A 14,072-nucleotide genomic window follows, 5' to 3' on the forward strand; every position below is an offset into this window, starting at 1 on the left:
TCCAGCAGCTTATGATTCACCATTTGCTGGTGAATGGAGAGACTGCTATCTGGTGGAACATGCTGCCCCACCAGAAATACACAAACCTCTGCTGAAACTCTACAAATTGTTTACATGACCGTTTGAATAATGAAAAAGATTTTTATTAGTAGTGAAGACATGCCTATACACAACTGCTCATGGACAACTGTTTAAATCAGAAGCCCCAGACTGAATTTTCCCAAACATTTTGATTTAACATGTATATACACACATGCTTAAAATACATAGCCATACTAAAAATTAATTATTAATTAGAATCAATTTACTTTATATTTATTAAATATTAGCAATCCTGTTTCACAGGCAGAGATTGACCCCAAACATATAATATAAATAATGCTATTTACAATCTCCTCATTTTAAAATCAGTCTTATTTGGAATTTTGCATGTTATAAATTGGTGTCTTATTACAGCAAAAAATTTATTATTCATCTGAAAATATCATGTAAGCAGTCTGAGTAGTGGATTGTATACCTTATCATGTATAAATATTATTAGAATCGGAAATTATTATATAAAAGAAATTACGCTTCATGAAAAATCCAATAAAGTACAAGTTTGGAAGGTCACTTTTTTCATTTAGCTTCTTTATACTTCCAAATTAGTTCATGTTAGATGGTTGGATATGATTATGCTCTTTATCCAATTTTACAAAAATCTAGATATCTCCTCCACGGGTATAGTAATAGCTCTAGGAGCAAACCAGAAAGCCATTACATCTTTTTGATGATCTTACCATTGTTTTCAGTGAATGAAGAATCACTTTACACAATACCTATTTCTTCTGTTTCCTCCCCACAGCAGAAATAATGCCTTGAGACACTAGCGGAATTTTCAGTTTTGGAAGAGTCTTGCATTCGTATTTAAGAACAAAAATCAGCAGCCTTTTTGTGTGCCTTCCTCTTGGTTGCTGGTTTTGGTAGCTGGTGGTGCTATATCTCATCCTGTGTGGGACATTAAAACATATCTCCCACCACCGAGGGTGTAATGCAGGACCCGTGGTATTAGCAGAAAGGTTCCGTCATTTTGGTTAGGCTTCACATTGGTTTTCTCCTTCTGCACTTCGTACTGATTCATTGCACTAACCAGGATACAATTTTCTTCTGTCAGTGCAAGTGAAAATACAGAAATACTGTCTTCCTTATGAATGAGCTTTATTTGTAATGAGAAATACCAGAAATGCAAAACTGTTTTCAAAGTACTTGAGCTTGAAATAACAAGTATTTGATAGGGCTGTTCTACAACTATTCGATTTGTTTTGAATTCTTAGTTCTCTCCCTGTCTCCTTCTGTGTAATTTTTTTTTTAAGTATTCATCACTAAATTGTAAACCTGGCCTTGATAGTGTTCCTGCTCTGTTTTATTTTCCAGCACAATATCTGTGCTACTGTACAGTAAGGCTAAATGTGACGGATAGGTAATAATTTGTCAGTGTTTCAGGCAGAATTCAGGGACAATTGTGATTTGGGCTTCCAACTTTAAAATGTGATGTATAATTGACATTTTGATACTTCGAGGCCATGGTGTATTCTCACACTTCCATGAAAAAAAACCCAACTTGCTGACACAATCAGGAAACAGATGGTGACAAAGATCTTGCATTTAATATGCCAATCATTATGCTTTACTTGCATATTATCATCTCATTCATGAGGCCACTATATGAAGGAATTTTGCTATGCCTCTGCAAATCAATCAAGAAGTCTTTTAGTAATTTTTTTAAAATATAATTTAGGTCTTTCTTATCCTATGTTTCATTATATTTGGGGTGAAGTGTTTATGCAAATTTATTACACATGAAAAAATGCTTTGACAATACTGAGGCTAGAATAGATGTCAGCAATGAAACATTCACTATAGATAGCTTCAACAGAGAGACCAAGAAATGACTTGGCAACTGAAGTATCTGCATTTTCCATACTTTGCTGTGGTCCTTAATCCAAAGGCAGTGACACAGTAAGACAGTATGAAGGATGATGTCGAGTAGGAGGATGGATTTGGTAACGTGGCCTCATATCTACTAAGACCTGGACTTCAGTCAAAATTTCTGCTCAAGAAAACCACAGATGGCAGATTACCAATATATTTCAGTTAGAGTTAGCACTGGATTTGAAATCACTGAGTATTTGAGCCAAGCAAACCTCTTCTTCAGCTCTGAAAATAGGCACTTTCCTTGTGAGTGTCTGTCACAGAATCCCATCATACAGGAGTGAGTTCATCCACTCACAAACTGAGCAAGGACCCTTCTTGGACAGCCTGAGGTCCTCTGAAGACATTTTAGACCATTATTACAAGTGGTGAGCAAAGGCTGGTTCTATCATCTTATTTCTATTCTGCAATGTCCAGAGAAAGTTTCTTCCTTCGTAAGTGTCAAACACTCACGTTTAGATGGAGTGGGGATAAAATTGTCACCATTTTTTTTCTGTCTCACTCCTACTGTCTATCTGTAGGTTCCCCAGCTTCTAAAATGTATGTCTTTCCATTTAAAGATATAAAATATATTTCTGGTTCTTTGCAAAAGGATCAACACTAGCAAGAGGACATGTAGCTTGATTACCTACAAGTGCCTTGTTAATTGTGATAGAACATGCATCTGACCTGGTTGTAGTTAGGTAGTTATTTCTAAACATATTTCTCCTGAAAGTGTTCCATCCCTGGAAGGGCTCAGAAAAACACACAGATTTGGCACTTAGGAATATGGCTTAGTGGTGAACATGGTGGTGCTGGGTTAAATATTGGACTCCGTGACCTTATAGGTCTTTTCCAACCTTTTATGTGATCTTATGAATCTATGAAGTGAATGGAAATATATCCTGACTTTCAGCTTGCATAAGGTGGAGGGCAGAAAGGGAGAATGGTTTTGTGATGAAAATTAGAAAATAATTTATTTCTGGAGGAAGAAAAGGAATTTTATGCTCTTGTTCACCACAATCCTAAACCATTGCAGGCACAGTACACTTCAACAGCTATTTCCATGAGACAAGTCTCATAGAGACAATGGATTTTAGGTGCATGAAAAGTGAGCCTGTGTTTATTTCAAATGTGTCACAACACAGAGTTTGTGGTAGCCTTTCAGGATATATATATAGCCTTTCCCCCTCTAATTTCCCTTTCCTAAACTTTAGCCATTTCAGACTACTTCTAATGTACTCTGTTAGAGCAGATCTTCACTGACTCATAGCTGGGAGTCCTGTAATCCCTATTTTGTTCTATTCCTCTCATCCTATGGCATCCTTCATTTAGCTTGTCTAAGCAGACTGGTGGTTTACAAAACCAGAAATCCTCAAAGTTGCAATTCTGTGTTCCTTCTAAATTGGTTAAGAAAAAACAACAAACCCATTACCCCATCAAGCCCAATATAGCATTGTGTAACAGTTGAGCTGGTCTTAAACAAAGCGTCAGATTTATTATTTGTTTTATTACTTATCAAAGATAGAGGCTTACACACCTTGCATTATCTAGACAACAGTCTCTTGGCATGTCAAAAGTCAAGGTTACATCAGCTCTTGACTTTATCCAGGCTCTATGATGTACAATGTCACTGTAGCAGAGCACTTCCTCTTTGTTCTGAGAGAACTTGATTCATAATGAGCCCATCTAGAGTGTACTCAGACTGTGATAAAGAGCTTTACACAGAGGCTCCTATTTTAGAGAAACAGGTGTTGGCTTTGATTAGAGAAAAATTACATCATTCAAGGGAAAGGAGAAAAAAAAAGCAAAGGGAAAGGAAAGCAAAAATAGAAAAAAGTAGCAACCAGACACAAATACATTTGCACATATAAAGCTGTTCTAATGAAAGCCAAATTGATTTGACATTCAGTGGCAGTTTGAAGCCAAAAAAAGCAAAGCAGCCTACAAAAGGCCCAGCTCATTGTTTATGGAGTGTCATACTTCATCATCTGTGAGACCAATAACAGTGATGGGAAGACCTTTAAAGCAGGGAGTTTGCACAGAATGGCTGTGTGGATACCACTGATGTCAGATGCAGTAGAATGATTGTGAGCTATTTCCTGAATTGAAATCATGTTTGTCAGATTAAGTAGATTCTCTCTATGGATTATATCTTTAAGAACAGTATTTAGGACAGAATTGTTAGAATTCTTGGTTGATTTCTCCTAGACAGACACAGCCACAATATTTATCCTATGATGTTTACTGATCATCAAACTGCCCTCAAGAAAAAAACACAGAAGAGAAAAAATTACCTAACATGCAAAAGCAGCTTCCAGTACACAAAAATTAATCTCTTTAGGAAAAAAAAACGTTGCACAAAAATATGTAAATTAATTTAGGCACCCTTTCATCATATTTATTTTCATTGATCACTTTGCAAATATTTTTACAAACATGATTTTTTACGTTTCCATTAAAGTAGTGGACCCCTGTTACAAGCAGACTGTGGAATATATTTCGTCCATCTCTGTTTTCAGTTAGAACACCTGGTGAGGAGTGACATGTTTATCAAATGTTGGTGAATGCCAACATGAATTAAATAAGCCTTCAAAAAAATGTGAGATAGTATAGACTTGTACAGGAAAGGATATGTGTGGAAAGCAGTCTCTCTCTTTCTGCCTTCTAGCTATGATCTCAATCTAGATATCACAATATTGATATTAAATTCTGATACTAATGTTTCTGTTTAGATTTCACCAGAAAATCTGTTTCTTTTTGGGCAAAAAATTCAGAAATTTCATCCTCCTAAGTTGCAACTCTCTAATGACTCAATGAAGTACAAATAGACAGTGATCTCAAATTAGCAAGTCAGTAATCACATTTCACATGTAGTATCTAGTGTGGCTTTATAATTCAAAAGCACTATTAGGGTGACCAAATATATAATGGATGGCACAAGTGTGGACAAAAAAAAAATTAAGAGAGAAAGATACAAGTGGGTAGATCTAAGTAAGTAAATGAAACATTCTCTTTCATTCACTTTGAAAACAAAAATCAGTTTAACTTTTTGGGGTGTGTGGGTATGTGTGTGTGTGAACCTTCCATTCTGTAAATGACTGAATCGGTGAGTTTCTAAGCATGATCACCCACCACAACAAATAGATCTGTAGGTCAAAGTGTTTAAATATTCTCCAAAATCCAACATGATGTTTATATTAAGTATTGTACTCCGTGCTATATGAAGACAGTGTACATTGGTTATTAATTATGTAAGCAGATATAATTCCTGCTGTGTTAGCTTTGCATTGTAAATCATATGATTTAGTTTCTTTTGTCATACTTAGGAAAATTATAAGTTAAACCAGAATAAATTACAAATTTCAAAATTCACTCTGTAATAGTAACTCGAGATTCAAGGCTGTACCTATTCAAGCACAGTAGACTTCAGTTTGCAGAAGTGGGGTTGCTCTGTGTCAAACACACACAGGTTTAGCTGTCACTCTGATCCTCCACTGATGGCAATTAATTCTAATAAATTGCACACTATAATGCAGGCAGCATAAGAAGCCTTCCGACAAGTGGATTTCACTTTAATTCAGGCTGTAAATGCTCTCATGGATAACTGTGTATGGAAAAAGTAAACAGGAAATCAGTTAGTGAAGACTGAAGAAATTCGTTGCTACCAAATTTTGTTAAAACATTTAAAATGTTACCTTTCAGGATTCAGTGTCAGAATTATAACACCACAGAAGTGAATTTACATTTTCCTTAGAGCTATTGTTTCACACTGTCTGAAGATTCAGGCTATGTCTTTCACTGGTGAGAAATGATGTATTTTATATCAAGAAATGTAAACTTTTATAAATTAGTGAAAACAAGAAGACAAAATTCACTTTAATGTTGCTAGTCAAGGTAAACCTCAGGCCCACATGTGCCATTATATTGACAAAATGTAAAGGGAAATCACATGATATTAACTTGAAAATATATTATTTCCAAGAGATCATCGTACTCATTACCTGCTGTTCAGATGGGAATATTCTCTCCACAGTTCTACACTCACAAAATCTGAAAGTACCTTGCATTTTAGTACCTTCTATTTCCTTTAATATCTGTGAAAAGTAAGTTTTTATTTGAAATCTTTCTGAAAAAGAGAGAACCAAATTAAATAGTCTCAGTGTATAAACTTATGCATGATATTAAAAAGAAATATATTACAAAATAAATTTTCTTGGCACACATTACAATGTATTGTTTATATTAGTTACAGACAAGATTTTTTTTCACCTTATCATTTTCTTCTTTGTATGCTATATCAAGACCAAATAGCCTTTGTGGAAAACATTCAATAGTTATCTTAGAGTGAAGAACAGTGAATATTTTAAATTTCTAGTCCAGTTATGGAAAATTTATATGACAAAAAACTAACATTGACAAAACAGTTTTTCATGTTGATTTTTTTTACCAAACAATTGGTGCCATTAAACGGAAAACCATTCTCAAGTATTAGATTTAGGAGCTGCTTAGTTCATAAAGGACAACTGATTTAGATGTGCAATTACCAGGTATGAAACAGCTGTTTCATCTAGCAAAAAAATTTGAGCAAGTCACTAAAAGCTAAAGATAGACTAAGAAATAAAGATTTTAGTTTTATATTGTTTTTCTGACAGTGAGGGTGATAAACTCCTGGAACAAATTAACTCAGCGATGTACACTGCACACTGCCTGCATTATCTGAAACAGAAATGGATTTTTTTTTTCCCTGAAAGACATCCTTGACTAATCCAAAGCTGATACATAATTTTTCACTCCAGATAAAATGTGGGAACTTCCCTTCTCTGATAACTATATTAAGTGTGTAACTTCGCATAGCACTTCCTTGCTGTTATTGTTTGGGTGGTTCAGATAGATGGCTCCTGAGTGGTGCCTACACAAGTTGCTTGGCTCAGGGAAAAAGATATTCAGTACAATTTTGTGCTTGAGTTTTATGCAGTTCTAATAGTCAGGATAACCTAGGAATTTCTGTCAAGTTTTTATTGGAACCTGAAAGACATATAAGTACACAGAAGGAATAGAAATAAATCCTACCGGAGTGAAAATATTCCAGTGGGAATTCCGTAAGTGGTCATTTAGATTTTTAGCCCCTTGACATAGTCAGTCTTATCTGCAGTATCTGCAGCAAAAATAATGTTAAATTAATTCTTTTTACTTCCAGTGACCACAATCTGTTTACTTATATTCTACACAGCCAAGTCTGTCTGTACCATATTTTATTCCATTTATCTCGCTTAAGCCTGGTAAATTCACCCTGCTATTCCTTTCACAGCTCAGTAGAGTCACTGAGAGTGGTCTGGAGCTGCTAAACACCTTCTGAAGAAGTCTGGGATAAGCAGGTATACTGAAAGCCTCACTGATACAGGTAATCTTTATGCCTGATGGAAAAAAAGACTGTACAAGCCATGAATGGAAAAAAGATGGCATTAAAAAATCAAGACAAGATTTATTCTTAGGCAACTAAGAGGATTGGACCTGCAAACAGAACAAGTTAAATACAGACAGTAAAATAAGAACAAGCAGTTATATACAGTTATATACATCTTTAATAGAAACTTGCAGTGAAAAAAAAATAATTCAAAACAAGTATGACTACTAACTACAAGCTCTATTACTTATAAGTTATTTTTTAATATTTTAGATTATTTATCAAGGATAAAATTTTCTTTTGCTTGGGAATACAGTAAGAAATTATCTGAAGAAGAAGGAAAAAAAGATGAGTTATCATAGGAAAAGAACCAAAATGCAAGCCCCTGTTCCTTGACTGCATATTCCACTCTCTTGTTGCAGTGAGCTGTTTGGAGGCTTAAACAGTTCCACAGACAGAAAACCTTCACTCATGCCAAACCCTTCATTACAAAGCTGAGTTCCATAACTAAGTCTAGGCTTAGACCTTGAACAAAACTATGGGAGGCTTCAAGTTGTCTTCTATACGTCTTTAAGCCCACCAGCTCACTCAAAAGTCTCTGAGTAGTGAATCCAGTTCTAATTGTGCAGCTGGAAGTGACTGGAGATCAAACTGTGCTGTAGTGACTTGCAAAAGTTGAAAATGAATTGAAAATTACTTCCTGGGAAGTCACTTTGCACAAAGTTCACATGACATCTGTTTCCAAGAGATCCATAGACACAATTCATGCATCATTACAAGCCCGTCAGTTTCTTGAAAGGAAATGCATCTACCTACACTGTAGCACACAGATCTGTGACTTTCACTAACAGAAAGTGGTTTGTATAAGTAGCTCCAAAACTATGGTTTTAACGTGATACCTTAAGATGCTTAACTACAATGTAAGAACTGAATGCAGTTTAGTAGTTATTGTTGTAGTTCAGAGTGGAAACCTAACTTATATGCTCTGAAAGATTTCATATTCATGGACATGGCAGATGTTGGATGCATGTGGCTCTCTGGGTAAAAAAAGAAAGGGGGAAAATCAATTAAGACAATGGGAGGAAAATAATTTCATTTCAAAATTATTAACTACATGCCATCCTTTGAGTATTGCAGAATTTTTCTTGTTCTGAAAACGAAGTGATTTTTATTTGGTATTCATCATGAGTATGACTTTTGGACAAAAAAATATAAAAAGATCTTAACACCAGACATGTCAAATCCCTTCTCATAAGGAACCTGCAGGATGGAAAACTTTGCATTATGTGTATTAAAGAATGACTATGCAAAGTGAAAATGCTTTCTAGTGAGATGTCCAAACTATAATAAAATAAATATCTACATGAAAATATTCCTCTAACAGTAAGAATTGGTAAGAACAGAAATTTTTATTCCTGGGCCTGCCTGTGCAAAGATAAGTATCATTCTCAAATCTATGAAACCCCAAAACATTAAGAGAAAACAACTCTATACTGTTACCCAAATCTACCTGTATTTCAGCAGCAGCAGCTACTAGTCAGCAAGTGGGTTTTAGTTAGTTATCTCATTGCAAAACAAAATAAAACAAACAAAAACCAAAACAAACAAGCAAAAATCCCCAAACACAAATAACAACAAACTAAATGAAGCAGGTTTTGGTGCTAAAAAAAGTAAACCAGTGTGATTTTACTTGACAACACTCTTGCCCAGCTTCTTTGCTTCATCGCTTTATTCCAGCCCCTGAAGTGAAGAGGATATATATGTAGGAAGAGACTGGTTCAGTAAAAAGGTGGGGTTTTTATGCAATTATTATTTTACTGTAGAAATACACTAAACAACTAAAATAGAAAATAAAGCAGTTTTGCAGGGGTACTGTATAAGCAAGCATATCTTTATTTTCCACATACTATGTGAAAGGAAATTGAGTGGTTTTTGGTCAACTGTGAAATGCCATTTTGCCATGGTTCATTGGGATTTCTTTCCCCTAACTTATTGCAAGTTTGGTTTTGTTTATGAAAATAGATTTGATCAGCTAATCAGGATGTAGAGGCAGTGTTCCCTCATTCAGCAATATTCAGCAGGTTTTATTCACTTTTATACTTCATTACATTTTCACTCTTGGAAACTCATTTACATAGTCTCCGTATGGTCATTTCACAGTAACTGTTTCTGACTCTGGTTGTGCTGGCTAATAATTACCCTAAGCTATTTGAGAATACCCAAGTATGTACTTGAATATACAGTTATTTCTTAATACTCAAACTCTAGATTGAAAGCTCTTTGACTAGTCCAATACTACAAAATGTCAAGCTGTTTACCAACAACAAAGACTGTGCCTCTGCTTCTCAGCCCCTGCAGTGAAGCTGAAAATGCCAGTGTTTACTTAAAGAAGGAGAGGGAGAAAAAGAACACCCCTCCTCTATGCTTGATCCTGTGGCTGTTGGAGTGAATATTACCTTTTGTCATTGATTTCAATGGGGATTGAAGTTGACTCTATAATCTTTTTAAAGACTCCGCATTTCTGGAAAATATTACACAATAATACTTTCTGCAGATGAGGTTCTGCTTTATTTCCTCATCTACTGATTTAGTTTAGGTTTCCCATCATCTTATATACAGAACCATGATGTCTGTGTATCTGAACATATAATTTAACTAGAAAAATAAGGAAGGAAACAAGAATTTTCCTTTGGAAATTCTGTAGGCCAAAACCTGCATGTATTTTTACCATAGCATCCCAACTTCCCTGAGTTTAGGTGACTTCTTTCCAGCATTATTGTGGCACAAGGTGGCTTATTACTAAGACTTCATCTTTTAGTCAGAATAGAGTTGAATTAAATAACTATGGAAAGGGTCAAAGGCAAATTATGAAAGGCAGGACTTTCTTCCTGTTCCTCCTTAGCAACTGATTTTAAAATGACAGTAACTTTAATCATCAGTTACAGGGTATTAGAAATCATATAGGGTTTTAGAATTTGGCAGAAGAGATAAAAAATTTCTGAATGGGGATGAAAGAAACCACAGAAAAGCCTATGTAAACTGCAGGAAAAAAAATCCTTGTTTGATATTTTACAGAATACACAAAAAAATAACATTTGGATAATCATTAAATAATACTGTGGAAGTCTACTGTGCAAACAAGGAGTTTCTCAGGGTTGTGTATGTGTGTGCTATTTAATTGTTTTGGATTTTTGGTTGAGATTTCTTTTCAAAAAGAATGATGTGCTCTAAAAAGAGGACAAGCTTGGTTCAGTTATAGCTTTCATATAATTACTACAAACTAATGCAAATTAGACTGTAGGTCTGCTCAATGTACATTTCTGTGCTTGCCAAATTATGTTTGGCAGTGTGGTCAAGCAATAACAGATGCACACTGTGCCTAGTTTTCTCGGGCTGTTCAATAATTAGGAGGGCCATGTATTATAATAAACCACATCCCCTTGGCTGAGATTTGGATGCAAATTGCACACTAATTCACTTCCAAGTTTTTGGAAGCATACCAAAAGACATGAAAATTAGGGAAATATACTATTTACTTCATGAAATGTGTTTAAAACTAAATAAAGCTCATTTGTAAGCAATGTTCATCTATTCCATCCTTGTAAAAAAATTAACAATGAGTTCCCTTTCCTTCACACTATTTAGTTCAGCAGCTAATGTGACACCTCTGCAATGTTCATGGCATCTCTATTATTCTTGCACTGAGAGAGTACAATATAAAAGACAGTTACTCTGCTTTGTATTTCTCTAAGGTATTGCTGAGGTTGAGTGGATAATATCAGTTCAATGAAAGACTTGAATCACACTGCAATCCAAATTCTTTGCAATCAGTTGAGTTGTAACGGCATGCTGTTTATAGCAGAAAATTCGTCTTTTGAGAAGGCTGAAGATTCTTTACCCTTAGCTATTATACAATGGGTGAATGGAGAGATTTAATTAAAAAAAAAAAATACTTAATGAGGGAAATTCTAGAAAATCCAGCAACGTAATGCAGTTACACGTGTAGATGTAACTACCTCAGTCTCTAAATTATGAAGAAAAAGAAAATTCAAACAATTGAAATTATTGCTGTACATATTAGCAGATAGTTACATTTTCCTGGAAATCATTTTACAGTGAGCTGTCTGCAGTAACAGTTAATACACTTAAACAGAGAAATATAATGCAACCTGCAAGTGGTGTAATAGGAGATATATCTCCTGTGTTTATTGTCTACTAATTGTAATGTGATTGCACCAAAGAGGCATAAGACTCTTATCTCTATAGGCTCTAGACAAATACAGAAAAATGGCAGTGAAAATGGCACATATCAGAACCCTCTCCTGCAGTATTATTTTAATTTTTTTGTTTTTGTTTTAAGAAGAGATATCATGGAACATAGTTTTGTAAATATTACGAAGTAATATTAAGTATTTTATATTTTCCAGTGATGTTAAAACAATTCTTTGCAAGAAAACAATGAGGCAAAACATTGCTTGCCAGACATAAAAAAATTACTTTCAATATATTCTGTACTGACACTACAATTTTAGTGACTACATTGTAGTTTTGACATGGGAGACGTAATTGTAAACTAATTCACATGGAAATCAGCAAAAATCTCTATAGTAAAGCAGAAGTCAGTAAATTACTGAAGTCTTAACTATTAAAAATTCGATAATACAGAAATAGAGGCATAATACAGGAGGCAAGTGTCCTATGATTAAGGTTGGTTTAGGAGGATAAATCAATGCTGTGACACATAGCTACAGCTAACTATTATGTACCTCAGGTTTACAGTTATGTAGTAGGTGTTTTCCAGGTGTTTCTTAGGTGTTTATCCTATTCAGTGGTTGTTGATATTGCAGCTATATAATCATAGACTAACAGAACAGCAACAAAATTCTTCTTTCCAGCATGATGAATACAGAGTTAACTACATAAAACAGTTTTGGCAAAAGTACTGCTCACTCTGTATGTTGAATTTGAAAACAGGATAAAGACTAAATGTGATAAAGCAGCTGAAATTGTCAATTCATTTGCATCATTTAAATAAGAGAACTAGGAAGAGCTTTAGGTGAATTCTGCAAAAAAAATCCGGTTGAACAATGAAGCAGCAAGTAAGTCTCAACACAGATAAGACCCCCCCCCCTAAAAACACATTAGTGGAAATGGTCCAAAGTATTTATACATAATGATGTCTTCTGAATTAGTTGTAACCACTCAGGAAAAAAAAAGATCCAGGCATTACTGAAGACAGCTCAATGAAGAGACTTGTTCAGTGGTGATTAAAAAAGCAAATAAGATGTTAAATTGTGTTAAGAAGGGAATAGAGAATAGAAAAGAGAAGATTACAATTGCATTATATAAATCGATGGCACATTGATTACTGTATTCAGTAAGACATCTTATTTTAAAAAGACACAAATGAGAAGGTGAAATGAAGTACAATGAAAATGACAAAGGTGTTACTTTCATAGTCACTAAATCATGTCAGCCTCTCCAGAAGCAGAAGGGGCTAAGTGGAAAATGTGAATCCCAATTTGATAGAACCACCCCAAGAAAGCTAGCCCTTTCTCTAACACTTATCAAATGCAAACCATCTCATTTTTTAACATTTATGAGAGAGTGCTTCAGCATGCTGCCAGTATCAGGAAAATACAGTGATGGTGTAGAGACATTTTTGGACTCCAGTCATTCTGTTGTGTGTATATTCATTAGAGATGCAAAGTATGTGTAAATCCAAATCACCACTTGAGAAAAAATGTAATTTCCATTCTTTATTGAAGAATCTTTCTCTGGAATTAGTCTTTGCATGTAAACCTTGTCACATTTTCTGCAAAAGGGCATTAGGGGTGGAGCCTGATACTTTGGGGACTTGGGGGTGGGGGGAATTATTAGTGCTTTTTTTAAGGTTTTTGGTATTCTTTTTATAGAAACAAATTAACTGAGGTCATTTAGATTTTATTAACAATTACTTTATTTTTGTGGAGTGATGAGGATCATCACTTGCTTGAACTGTTAAAGACAACAGGACATATATGTAGTAGCTTCCTAGACTTGGAGAAGACATCTGAAAACATCAAGTTTGTGCATATCTCTGTCTGGTAAAACAATATGTGTGCATGTTAAACATTGAAAATAGTCCAAGAGCTGCCATTAATTTGAATTGATCTGAAATCATTATCTGGAACTGCCAGGGAGCTGAAAAATCAGTTATTTCTGCAACACTCATCTGAGATACTCTGTATCTTTTGAGGAATGTACAAAAATGTCGACAATATTGTTGCTAGCTTCAATGGTACATTAATCCATTAAATATGACAAAAATAACCCAGAAATTACTTTGGTAATAAACCCATATCCAGCTATGCTCCTTAGTACTTGTGTCCATGTGATGAACACGTGAAGTCTCTCTGGAGTGTTATTCAGTGGAAAAATCTCCTAAGAACTTTAAATAACCTTACCTCAAGTTGTGTTAACCCATATAATGAGAAATGTCTAAAAAATTTGGAAATGGGGCAGACCAAACACATTGTCAATTGTCTTGGTCTCGCTAACTGTGTTCCTTCAGCAACTGACAGCTTTTGTGACTTTTTCCAGTCTATTCTATGAGAGGCAATAGAATTATACTGGTATGTATTGCCTACCTATTAGCTGGCTTCCTGCCCTTAAAGTTCAGTGATCCCTGCAGATTCCTAAGAGTCCTTATCAGAATGTTCCTAGAATAACATCA

General features: G+C 34.8%; 1 long non-coding RNA gene across 3 annotated transcripts in view; it reads right to left on the reverse strand.

Moving 5' to 3' along the window:
• Positions 1-3,423: 3,423 nt before the first annotated feature.
• The window catches only part of LOC111930340 (uncharacterized), a 35,096-nt gene continuing 24,447 nt past the window's right edge, over positions 3,424-14,072 (reverse strand). Inside the window, exons 6-9 of one of the 3 annotated variants that reach the window (XR_015288438.1) lie at positions 7,024-7,367; positions 5,955-6,079; positions 5,360-5,557; positions 3,424-3,684 (exon numbers count right to left, since the gene is read on the reverse strand). This is a non-coding gene — a long non-coding RNA (uncharacterized LOC111930340). Of the gene's footprint in view, positions 3,685-5,359; positions 5,558-5,954; positions 6,080-7,023; positions 7,368-14,072 lie in introns of those variants that run through there. The other 2 variants (XR_015288437.1, XR_002865125.2) reach the window with 2 other exon arrangements.

Source organism: Cyanistes caeruleus, chromosome 6 (genome assembly GCF_971803275.1).
Source record: "Cyanistes caeruleus chromosome 6, bCyaCae1.hap1.1, whole genome shotgun sequence".
NCBI lineage: Eukaryota > Metazoa > Chordata > Aves > Passeriformes > Paridae > Cyanistes > Cyanistes caeruleus.